We start from the raw sequence: 12,039 nt of genomic DNA, 5'->3' as shown, positions 1-12,039 counted from the left end.
ATATATATATATAAATTATTTTTTGTAGAGAAAAAATAAAAATAAATATATATATATGTGTATATATATATATATATATATATGTATATATATATATATATATATATATATACATACAAAATAATAATAATACATAATAAAAAAAAAAAAAAAAATATATATATATATATATATATATATATATATATATATATATATATATATATATATATATTGTAAATTTGTATTTGTACAAAAAAATATATTTTTTTTTGTACAAATACAAATATATTTATATATATTTATATAAAATATATATATATATAAAAATTATTTTTTGTACAGAAAAAATAAAAGATATATATATATATATATATATATATATATATATATATATATATATATATAAAATATATATATATATATATATATATATATATATATATATATATATATATATATATATATAATGTAAATTTGTATTTGTACAAAAAAATATTTTTTTTTGTACAAATACAAATATATTTATATATATTAATATACAAATTATATATATATATATATATATATATATATATATATATATATATATATATATATATATATATTAATAAACAAATTATATAAATATATATATATATATATAGATAGATATAGATATAGATATATAGATAGATATAAAGATACTATATCTATCTATATAGATATAGATATATAGATATATATATATATATATATATATATATATATGTGTATTTGTACAAATACAAACATATTTATATATATATATATATATATATATATATATATATATATATATATATATATATATATATATATATATTATTTTTTGTAGAGAAAAAATTAAAAAAATATATATATTTTGTCTCTCCCCATTGGTACAAGGTAGGTGTCACTGCAGACCTGCCAAGTAAAGAGCTCACTGAGGAACATTTTGCACATTGCTGTGAATGAGCTCAGTAAACTGCCATCCTCCTGTGGGTGTGAGATCCCCTCCCTTGGACTGCATATAAGCTTCCCATGAGAGGTAACACCCCATTGCATTGACTGCTCTTCCAGGATCTGCTTGCAGCAAGGTACAGTATGATCCCATTCTAGGCTGCGCTCTCTTCTGTCTGATGTGTAGATGGCATTCTGCCCAAATCAACTGAAAGCTTCTTCTGGGACTTCACACATCGCTTCTGGCATTTTATGATTCATTGGCTTGGAGGCATGACAAGGATGTATTGTATAGAACTTTGGCTTTGATGTAGATAGGGATACAGCTGATCTATAAAGGGTTTGGTGCTGGAGAGAAAAAAAAAAAATTATTTATTTGCTTAACAAAATGTTGCCAGTTTCAAAAAGTTTTCGTTTTTTTTTTTTCACTTTTTTATTCATTTTTATTTGTTTTATGCATGTGGGTGACTTCTTTGTTTGTAGATTGTGCTCTTTTATTGCATTTATTGGTGATTTTGTTCAAATTGATTTTGTCTTTAAATGACTGATATAAAATTTCCTAAAATGTAAATTCTTTATTTCTATCATTAAGACAAAATTTGGTTAGAAAAAATACTTTTTCTTTTAATGGTATTTACAATTTGTGTTTTTGGCGTGTAATTAGAGTAGTTTAGTTTCTTCCACTGAAGGTCCATTGACACTTAAAGCCTGTCTCTTTTTTTCCTCCTCTTCTCCTTCTTTCCTCCTCTCCATTCCTCTTCTTCTCCTCTCCTCCTCTACTCTTGTCCTTCTCCGCTCCTCTCTACTTCCGTTCTTCTCCTCTACTCCTCTAAACTTCTCTTCCTCTTCTCTCCTACTCTACTTTTCGCCTCATCACCTCCTCTCCACTTCTGTTCTTCTCCTCCTCCTTTTCTCATCCTCTCCACTTCTCTTCTCCTTCTGTCCTCCTTTCCACTTCTCTTCTCCTCCTTCCCACTTCTCCTTTCCTCCTCTTCTCCTCTCCTGTTCTCCTTCCCTTCTCCTTTCATTTTCTCCACTTCTTTTCCCCTCTTTCCCTATCCTTCCATCTTCCATTTCTCCTCTCCTTTTCTCCTCCTCCCCTCTTCTCCTCCTCTCCACTTCTCTTCTTCTTCTCTCCATTACTCTTCTCCTCTTCTCCACCTTTCCTCCTTTTATCCTCTCCACTTCTTTTTCCCTCTTTCCCTGTCCTTCCCTCTTCCATTTCTTTTTTCCATTCCTCCTTCTCTCCTCCTCTCCTTCTTTCCTCCTCTCCACTTCTCTTCTTCTTCTACTCTCCTCCGATACTCTTCTCCTTTCGTCCTCTACTCTTCTTCTCTCTCCTCTCCTCCTCCCCTCCTCTCCATTTCTGTTCTTCTCCTTTCATTATCTAATTCTCACCTCCTCTCAACTTCTCTTCTCCATCTATCCTCCTTTCCACATCTCTTCTCCTCCTCTCCACTTCTCCCCTACTCCCCTTTTTTTTCTTCTACTCCTCTCCACCTTTTTCCTTTTCTCTTCTCCAGAAATTTTCTCCTCCTTTCCCTATCCCCCCATCTTCCATTTCTCCTCCTCTCCTCCTCTCCTCCTCTCCCACTTCTCTTCTTCTCCTCTCCTTCGCTACTCCTTTTCTCCTCTCCTTCTCTACTCCTCTTCTCCGCCCCTCCTCTACACTTCTGTTCTTCTCCTCTCCTTTTTTCCTCCTCTCCACTTCTCTTCTCCTCCTCCCCTTTTCTCCTCCTCTCCACTTCTCTTCTCCTCCTCTTTACATCTTTTCTCCTCTCCTCCTCTCCTGTTCACCTTCTCTCCTGTTCTCCTCCTCAACTCTTCTTCTCCTCTCCTCTTCTCCTATTCTCCTCTTTTCCTCCTCTCACCCTATCATCCTCTCCACTTTTTTTTCCTAATCTCCTCCTCTCCTCCATAGCTATAAACATGCAAGTGGTTAGCACGTCTGCCTTACAGCACTAGGGTCCTTGGTTCAAATCCTACTAGGGTCCTTGGTTCAAATCCTGGTCAGGACACTTTTCAGCATGGAGCTAGCATGTTCTCCCTGAACTTGTATGGGTTTTCTCCATGTACTCCGATCGCCTCCCACACTCCAAAGACCTGATGGTTGGTCTGAATCTGGTATAGGTTTTAAGGGGAAGCCCTATCCAAAAAAGTGGTGTCGGGGTCCTCCTCCAAAATCTGTACCAGACCTTTCAGGTCGGGTATGAATTTTAAGATGTAACCCCACGAAAAAAAATAAAATGCATGGGGTTCCCCCCAAAACCCACTCCAGACCCTTAATTCAAGCATGCAGCCTGGCTTGCCAGGAAAGGGTGGGAGGAGACAAATATGTGCCCCCACTCCCTTCCTTTTGAACCATACCAGACCACATGCCCTCATCATTGGGAGGACCTTGCCATGGGGGAACCCCCCTTTCAAAATACCTTAATTTCAAGTTGATGGGAACAAGTGCTTTTTCCCCACAACCCTGGCCTAGTGGTTGCGGCGGCCGCGGGAAGGGAGGCTTATTGGAATCTGGACAGTGGGAGTGTGGGGGGTGTGGACTGCACCAGGGTGACACTCGCCGGAGGGGTGCTACCAGGGTTGCCAACCATCCGTAAAAAAAAAAATATGGTTGCAGGACAACTTTGGAATTTTACATGCACAGTTCCAAAGCTGACTGGGCTTGAACATGCTCGTCTATTTATAGCCGGGCGGGCACATGCGCAGTGAGTCAGTGACGTTATGGTGCTGCCCGGCGGCATGTTTGAATGAATAACAGCCCAGCAACACGGCAGTGGGCATGCCTCCCGAGTCCTGACCCAGAGACGGGATCCCGGCTGGCCATCCCACCACCATGCCACTTTGAGCAGCACGGACATAGAGTCCTGGAGACTGGACCCCTGTCTTGCACCATCCATCCATGGCTGCTGGAGACTCCCACGCCACTGCGAGTACGGCTAAGGCCACAATCTCTGACCATCTCTTGTATACTCTCTGAAGTCTCTGACCATATCTTGTATCATGTTGACGGCGGGGGGGGGGGGTGACGCAATGTTTTACAGCACCGGGTGGCACCAACCCTGAATCTGGAAGCCCCATTTAACAATAAGGAGGCACCCAGATACCACCCCCCTCCCCCATGTGAGTGAATAGGGGGTACATAGTGCCTCTACTCATTTACAAGAACACATTTACACAGTTTTTGACCAATCCCTTATCAAAAAAAAAAAAAAAAAGCCCCACCATGTAGATCCTCCATCAATTTGGTCAATGTAGCTCCTCATCGATGAATGATGAAAGAAAAACCCCACGGCCCTAACATGATGATGACCACTCCCTGAGCTATCAGTGGCAATAAAAGGGTAGGGTGTGGTAACACTATTGTCCAAATATGACCATGGCCATATATGAAAAGGGTTTCTGATATGGAGAACTTGAGAAAGGTGTGCCACATCCTGAATGTATCAAGGAACCAAGAGGAACCCCCCTAAGGATTGGACTTTACCGGCACTACCACATACACAAACATTAATTGAAAAAATATCAAATATTTATTACCATGTGGCCATTTTTAGGAATGCCATCCCTCATTCCTACCCTCTTGCCTATGTGTTCCTGGGAATTCCCAGCCATGTAAGTGAATGGGCCAGATGATGTCAATAGTTGCTAAGGTCATGGTGGGTTCAGGCACCGGCTACTTCCACAGCAACCACTGACAACGGGGAAGCTCTCATTTTCTGAACACCCTAAACCCTTTGGTATTCAGATGAACATTCAAATAACAAGTTGCTCTGTCAAAAAATGATGTTCAGACTGAACACTCAACTCAACCCTAATGAAGGACGGGGGACCTAAGGTTGTAACCTCCTTGAGCGCAGGTACTGCAGCGTAAATTGTTGACCTAAATAGCTGACCTGTAACAATGATCAGCTGATCCAGATATGCGCGTTTTGGAGGTCGGATTGTGCCTGCAGGGTGTGACAGCCGTTTCAATGCCTGTAGGTAGCAGTAGAAAACTTTTAATTGAGATCAACTAACTGGCAAGGGGTGGCTTCTGAAGCTCCGAGATGCCTACAGAGATGCCTACAGAGTTCACAAACCATCACGCCACCGCTGCAACCCAGCAAGATCAGATGACCCTCATCTAATTCTGAGGATACCCTAAACCCTTTGGTATTCAGATGAACATTCAAATAACAAGTTGCTCTATCAAAAAATGATGTTCAGACTGAACACTCAACTCAACCCTAATGAGGGACGGGGGACCTTAGGTTGTAAGCTCCTTGAGCGCAGGTACTGATGCGACTGCGTAAATTGTTGACCTAAATAGCTGACCCGTAACAATGATCAGCTGACCCAGATATGCGCGTTTTGGAGGTCGGATTGTGACTGCCGCGTGTGACAGCCGTTTCAATGCCTGTAGGTAGCAGTAGAAAACTTTTCATTGAGATCAACTAACTGGCAAGGGGTGGCTTCTGAAGCTCAGAGATGCCTACAGAGATGCCTACAGAGTTCACAAACCATCACGCCACCGCTGCAACCCAGCAAGATCAGATGACCCTCATCTAATTCTGAGGATACCTGAAATGATCTGATCTGTCAGATGATCGGCCCAAGTAATTGTATCTTTATATTTACTAGACCTTAGAAAGTAATCCCGCTGAAACAATATCGCATGGGAAGAGGAAAAAAAAATGAATTCTTATACATGAAGCCAGAGAAAAAGAAAAGCTACAGTTGCCGTTGAAGATACTTTACACAGGTGGTTGCCTTAGAGGAAAAAGTTAAACAATGTATACATGATGTATTACAAAGGCGGCTTGAGTAAACCTGCACTTCAGACTTCTTCGCCTGGATTTAATATGAGTATTTCCTGATGGGGGGAGGCAAGAGAAAAATGTTAAAGAAAACAGTGTGGGGGTCCCCCCCACCCCAATCCATACCAGGCCCTTTCAGGTCGGGTCTGGTATAGACTTTAAGGGGAAACCCACGCCAAAAAAAAAAAAAAAAAGGCGTGGGGTTCCCCTTAAAATCTATACCAGACCCGACCCGAAAGGGCCTGGTATGGATTGGGGTGGGGGGGGACCCCCACACTGTTTTCTTTAACATTTTTCTATTGCATTGTTTTGTTTACATTTCAGCTGTCAGTGAGGAAGCACGCTGACAGCTGATGAGTCATCGGTTGTTAGGGACGCGGCGGCTGGCTTCCCGACCCGCTGCTTAACGACCCGCTATTCTTCACACAGAATTTGAATCGATCATTTTTTTTTTTTTTTGACTGATTAGAATTCTAATCGTTCTGCAAATTTGAAATTTATTTTAATGGATTTCAACGAAAATTCGTTACTATGCGTTACTATTACATTCAGAGATTCAAATACACCCGAGTCTCCGAAATAACCAAAAATGAATCCGAATTTGTATTCGGATCAAAACGAATTTGCACGTGTCTATTGTTTACTGTACAGTATAGTGATATAGACGTTGTAAAATCGCTACATATTTTTGAAAACCTTCTGCATCAAATATAGGAAACAAAAAGCAATAGAGGATAAACATGGGCAAGGGCACCATGCCATGTTGATGAGGACAAGGGGCCTATACAGTGTATATATATATATATATATATATATATATATATATATATATATATATATATATATATATATATATATATATATATATATATATATATATATATATATATATATTTATTTATTTTATTTTTTTTTTTCATTTTGTACAAATATATATAATATATATATATATATATATATATATATATATATATATATATATATATATATATATATATATATATATATTATATACACAATACAGTATATATATATCTATATATAGATATATATATATCTATATATAGATATAGATATATATATCTATATATAGATATATATATATAGATCTATATATATATCTATATATAGATCTATATATATATATATACTTTATATACAGAAAACCTTTCTTTTAATAAAAATATACATTTAAAAAAATATATACACATTATATGTTATATTATATAATTATACATACATACATTTTGTTTTTGTACAAATATATAACTTATATACACAATACTGTGTGTATATATACAAATAATTTATATATAAAATACCTATACATTTTTTTTCCCTAATATTTTTTTATTTGTGTATTTTATATTTTTTCATATTATTATAAGATCTCTGTACCATTGTTCCCATAATAATTTTTTTTTTTTCTATAATTCTGCCTGAGTTCCTTGGTGACGTTGAGAATGACTTTGGAATGTACGCTGCTCTCTATATAGGGACACCTGATCCCCCCCCACCCTCCCTGTAGAACATTTTTATTGTTTTTTTGTTTTTTTTCCTCGCCCTTTCTGACCGGGCTGCTGATGTCCGCCATGTACTCGGGCTGCTATGTCACAGAATGCCATGTCCCTTTGCTTCTCCTCCCTCAGTTTTGTCTTTGCCAACAAAGGCCAGGCTTTTATTACAGGAAGAACCATCATAAATGGACACGAGACAGACTTGTGTTTGTTGCTTATTCAAATTGTGCAGGAAGCAGCCATAGCAACATAATGCATCGAATACAACAACCTGACATAACACGCCAATAAATAGAATGGAGGATCTACAGGTCACGGGGGACGCTAAATTTTCATCTGACATTATGAGCCTGATTTACTGAAGCGTGAAATGAGGCGACATGAAGAAAAGTCAACAAGTGTTGTCTCCAGGATAATGTCATATTGTCTAAATACAAGAGACATGTGTATTCTTCCTTGAATATTGGCGTGATTGTCTGGGGTGTTACTAGGTTGCAACTGACCTGGGACACCTTTGGGTAACCCCAAGGAGAGTAGTAATGAGTTGGGGTTTAGGAGTGCAGAACACACAGAGAGCAGTCAGTGATATGTAATGCACAGAATTCAGGGGTCAGTGATATGTAATGCACAGAATTCAGGGGTCAGTAATATGTAATGTACAGAATGCAGGGGTCAGTAATATGTAATGTACAGAATGCAGGGGTCAGTAATATGTAATGTACATAATGCAGGGGTCAGTAATATGTAATATACAGAATGCAAAGGGTCAGTAATATGTAATGCACAGAATGCAAGGGTCAGTAATATGTAATGCACAGAATGCAGGGGTCAGTAATATGTAATGCACAGAAGGCAGGGGTCAGCAACATGTAATGCACAGACTGCATGGGTCAGTAATATGTAATGCACAGAATGCAGGGGTCAGTAATATGTAATGCACAGACTGTAGGGGTCAGTAATATGTAATGCACAGAATGCAAGGGTCAGTAATATGTAATGCACAGAATGCAGGGGTCAGCAATATGTAATGTACAGAATGCAGGGGTCAGTAATATGTAATGCACAGACTGCAGGGGTCAGTAATATGTAATGCACAGAATGCAGGGGTCAGTAATATGTAATGCACAGAATGCAGGGGTCAGCAATATGTAATGTACAGAATGCAGGGTTCAGTAATATGTAATGCACAGAATGCAGGGGTCAGTAATATGTAATGCACAGAAGGCAGGGGTCAGTAATATGTAATGCACAGAAGGCAGGGGTCAGCAATATTTAATGCACACAATGCAGGGGTCAGTAATATGTAATGCACAGAATGCAGGGGTCAGTAATATGTAATGCACAGAATGCAAGGGTCAGTAATAAGTAATGCACAGAATGCAAGGGTCAGTAATATGTAATGTACAGAATGCAGGGGTCAGCAATATGTAATGCACAGGATGCAGGGGTCAGTAATATGTAATGCATAGAATGCAAGGGTCAGTAATATGTAATGTACAGAATGCAGGGGTCAGCAATATGTAATGCACAGGATGCAGGGGTCAGTAATATGTAATGCATAGAATGCAAGGGTCAGTAATATGTAATGTACAGAATGCAGGGGTCAGCAATATGTAATGCACAGGATGCAGGGGTCAGTAATATATTAATATGTAATGTACAGAATGCAGGGGTCAGCAATATGTAATGCACTTATTTCCATCCAATACCGTTTTTAGGAAAAATATACTTGCCCCCCAAGTCCCCCCAGCACAACCCCCCCCCCCCTTCTAGCACAAATCCTCTTCCACCTTGCCAGGGTCCCCCCTCCCAGAACAAAGTCCCCCCTCCTAGCACACCCCCAGCATAAATCTTCTTCCCCTTCCATCACTTATTCCTAATCAGTCACACTTCTGGTACAAATCCATTTACCCTCCCAATTCCCTCAGCACACCCCCCCCCCCCCTTTTCTAGCACAAATCCTCCTCCATCTTCCCCAACCCCCCCCCCACAGTACAAATCTTCTTTTACCCTGCACCAAGCACAGATCCTCTCCACCCCCTGACTCCCTGGAATATATTTAAATGAAATCTTTTTTTTGTCAAAATTCCTGCTTTAAATCTCCATTTTTTTATTTTTTTTTAACAGCAGCTCCTCTGTGGATGATTGGATGCTTATAGAGTGATGCTTATGGGATGACAACGCTCTGTCTTGGCATCCCATTTGTGCTCTCGTGTTGTCACCCTGTGACATGCATTCTCAATGAACAATGATAATTGCCTTGAGAAATGCCATACAGCCATTCCTGAAGTTCATATATACAGGAAGTGACTGCAGAAAGGCTGCAGGAGATCAGCAGCTCTGATATGCAAAAAAAAAAAAATAATGAAAAAAAAAAAAAAAAAAGCTTTCGCAAACGAGTCATTATTCAGTTAACAAGAAAGAAAGAACTGACTGCGTACTATTGTTCTCAGTGTTTCCATAGAACTCTATTGTTCCATAAGACCCACGTCTGGGAACCTCCCCACTCTAATGGGTTTCACCCGAAAACAGGCATAATGATAGTGATTAAAGGGTAACTCCACTTTTGTTGAGAAAAAAACAATTCCCTCTGGGTGCCGAATGTACATCGCAGAGGTTTGAACAAACTTTGCTGCAGATTCCTACCTTTTGTTGCTCTAAAGAGATGTTTGTTTCAAGATGTCCTGTGCAGACTGATTCTGAATGGGGGGGGTCTGGTTCAATATAATCATCTGGTGCACTCTCGGTGTACTAATGAGAAAAGTTAGCAGAGTCAGCATCCCTTTAGAAGTATTTAACCCTTGGGGAATCCCTCACCAAAACTGAAATTCCTATTGCAGAAGATGCCTAAAATCTGACTTACGTATCTTAGCGCACACTGTTTTTGAATGGGAGGGTCTGATTTATCCTAATCACCTAGTACACTGTCAGTGTTCTAATGAGGAAGTTGCAGGGTCTGCATCCCTTTAGAAGTAAATTATCCGGGGTGGGGGGGGTACCAGCATCCAAACTGAAATTCCTATTGCAGAGAATGCCTAAAATCTGACTTTTATCTTAGTGCACACTGATTTTGAATGGGAGGGTCTGGTTCATCATAATCACCTGGTTCGCTTTCAGTGTCCTAATGAGGAAAATTGCAGGGTTGACATCCCTTGAAAAGTAATTAACCTTGGGGGATTGTCTCACCAAAACTGGAATTATGGTTTGGGGTTGTTTCTCAGGGGTTGGGCTTGGCCCCTTAGTTCCATTGAAGGGAACTCTTAAGGCGTCAGAATACCAAGTCCAAGACATTTTGGACAATTGCATGCTCCCAACTTTGTGGGAACAGTTTGGGGGATGACCCCTTCCTGTTCCATCATGACTGCGCACCAGTGCATGAAGCAAGGTCCATAAAGACATGGATGAGCGAGTTTGGGGTGGAGGAACTTGACTGGCCTGCACATGTGAGAAAAGGAAGGGGCCATGCCCAAAGTGTTCCCACAAAGTTGGGGGCATGAAATTGTCCGAAATGTCTTGGTATGCTGACGCCTTAAGAGTTCCCTTCACTGGAACTAAGGGGCCAAGCCCAACCCCTGAAAAACAACCCCCCACCGTAATCCCCCCTCCACCAAATGATTTGGACCAGTGCACAAAGCAAGGTCTATAAAGACATGGATGAGCAAGTTTAGAGCGGAGAATGCGAGCCAGGCCCTCTCCCCGATATCAGTGCCTGACCTCACAAACGCTCTTCTGGAAGAATGGTCAAACATTCCCATAGACACACTCCTAAACCTTGTGGACGGCCTTCCCAGAAGAGTTGAAGCTGTTATAGCTGCAAAGGGTGGGGCCAACTCAATATTGAACCCTACGGACTAAGACTGGGATGCCATTAAAGTTCATAAGCGTGTAAAGGCAGGTGTCCCAATACTTTTGGTAATATAGTGTATATATGGAGGAGCTCCATCTGATGCCCGCACCTGACTTTTCAGACACCAGCAGACTTGGTGGGCTTGGGAGTTGTGACCTTTTTATTACTACTATTAACCTTTGCCAGTCCCATTCCCAGTTGCTCACCAAGGAGACCCCCTCCAATCATTTGTTCTGCTGCTTAGAATAGCAGCTTTGAGGTCACTTGATGGATTTGAGCGTCACCGAGTCTGTTGAGTCTCAAAACACTATTGATTGTGTTTCCAAAGCTGGAGCTGCATCTTGGTCAAACAGTCAACCTAGAGGTCAAGAAGTGAACTCAAGAAGGTGTGAAGATGCTATTTCTATCAAGGAGATCAGCTGTTCCTAGGGGTCTGGATGGTGGGGTAGGAACAAGTCAAAGTTCTGCAAAATTTCACCATTTTGGCTGGACAAGAGAAATCGCTCGATTCCCCCATTTCCTGTGCTATTTAACGTATTTATTTTATTTTATTATTTTATGTTTATTCAATTCAATTATTTGTTAATTTGTTTATATAGTATTGAATTTAATTATTTCAATATCATTAACCTAATTTGGCTATGTGGCCATATTAGTATAATGAAGTCCCGAACATCCCGACCCTTTTGCATACGAGGTGGTATCAAAAATTTTTGAGACTAGCGTTTTGGCACGTTTTTGGGGTTGTTTCTAAGGAATAGACCACCCCCAAGCCAACTCCCTTGGCAATATGACCCCTCAAGGACTTGGTCAGTTAACGTTCCTTTGGTATAAGGTAAAGCCATGCTTATGTCCTTAAATGGCCTCCTTAACCAAGATTTGAAGGCTTAAAATGCATTGGTCACAGGGAGCACCAACCTTCATAAGTCAG

The 12,039-nt window shown here is 39.8% G+C and overlaps 1 protein-coding gene across 1 annotated transcript in view; it reads left to right on the top strand.

Annotated features, from left to right (window-relative positions):
- The first annotated feature begins 960 nt into the window (after positions 1–960).
- The window catches only part of LOC141108753 (keratin, type I cytoskeletal 18-A-like), a 49,692-nt gene continuing 38,613 nt past the window's right edge, over positions 961–12,039 (top strand). Inside the window, exon 1 of the mRNA XM_073600661.1 lies at positions 961–1,076. The gene's annotated coding sequence lies outside the window, so the exon portion shown is untranslated. The remainder of the gene's footprint in view (positions 1,077–12,039) is intronic.

Source organism: Aquarana catesbeiana, linkage group LG09 (genome assembly GCF_042186555.1).
Source record: "Aquarana catesbeiana isolate 2022-GZ linkage group LG09, ASM4218655v1, whole genome shotgun sequence".
In the NCBI taxonomy this organism is placed as follows: Eukaryota; Metazoa; Chordata; class Amphibia; order Anura; family Ranidae; genus Aquarana; species Aquarana catesbeiana.
Note: the sequence above shows the minus strand (reverse complement) of the source record. Positions and strands in the feature narration are given on the sequence as shown.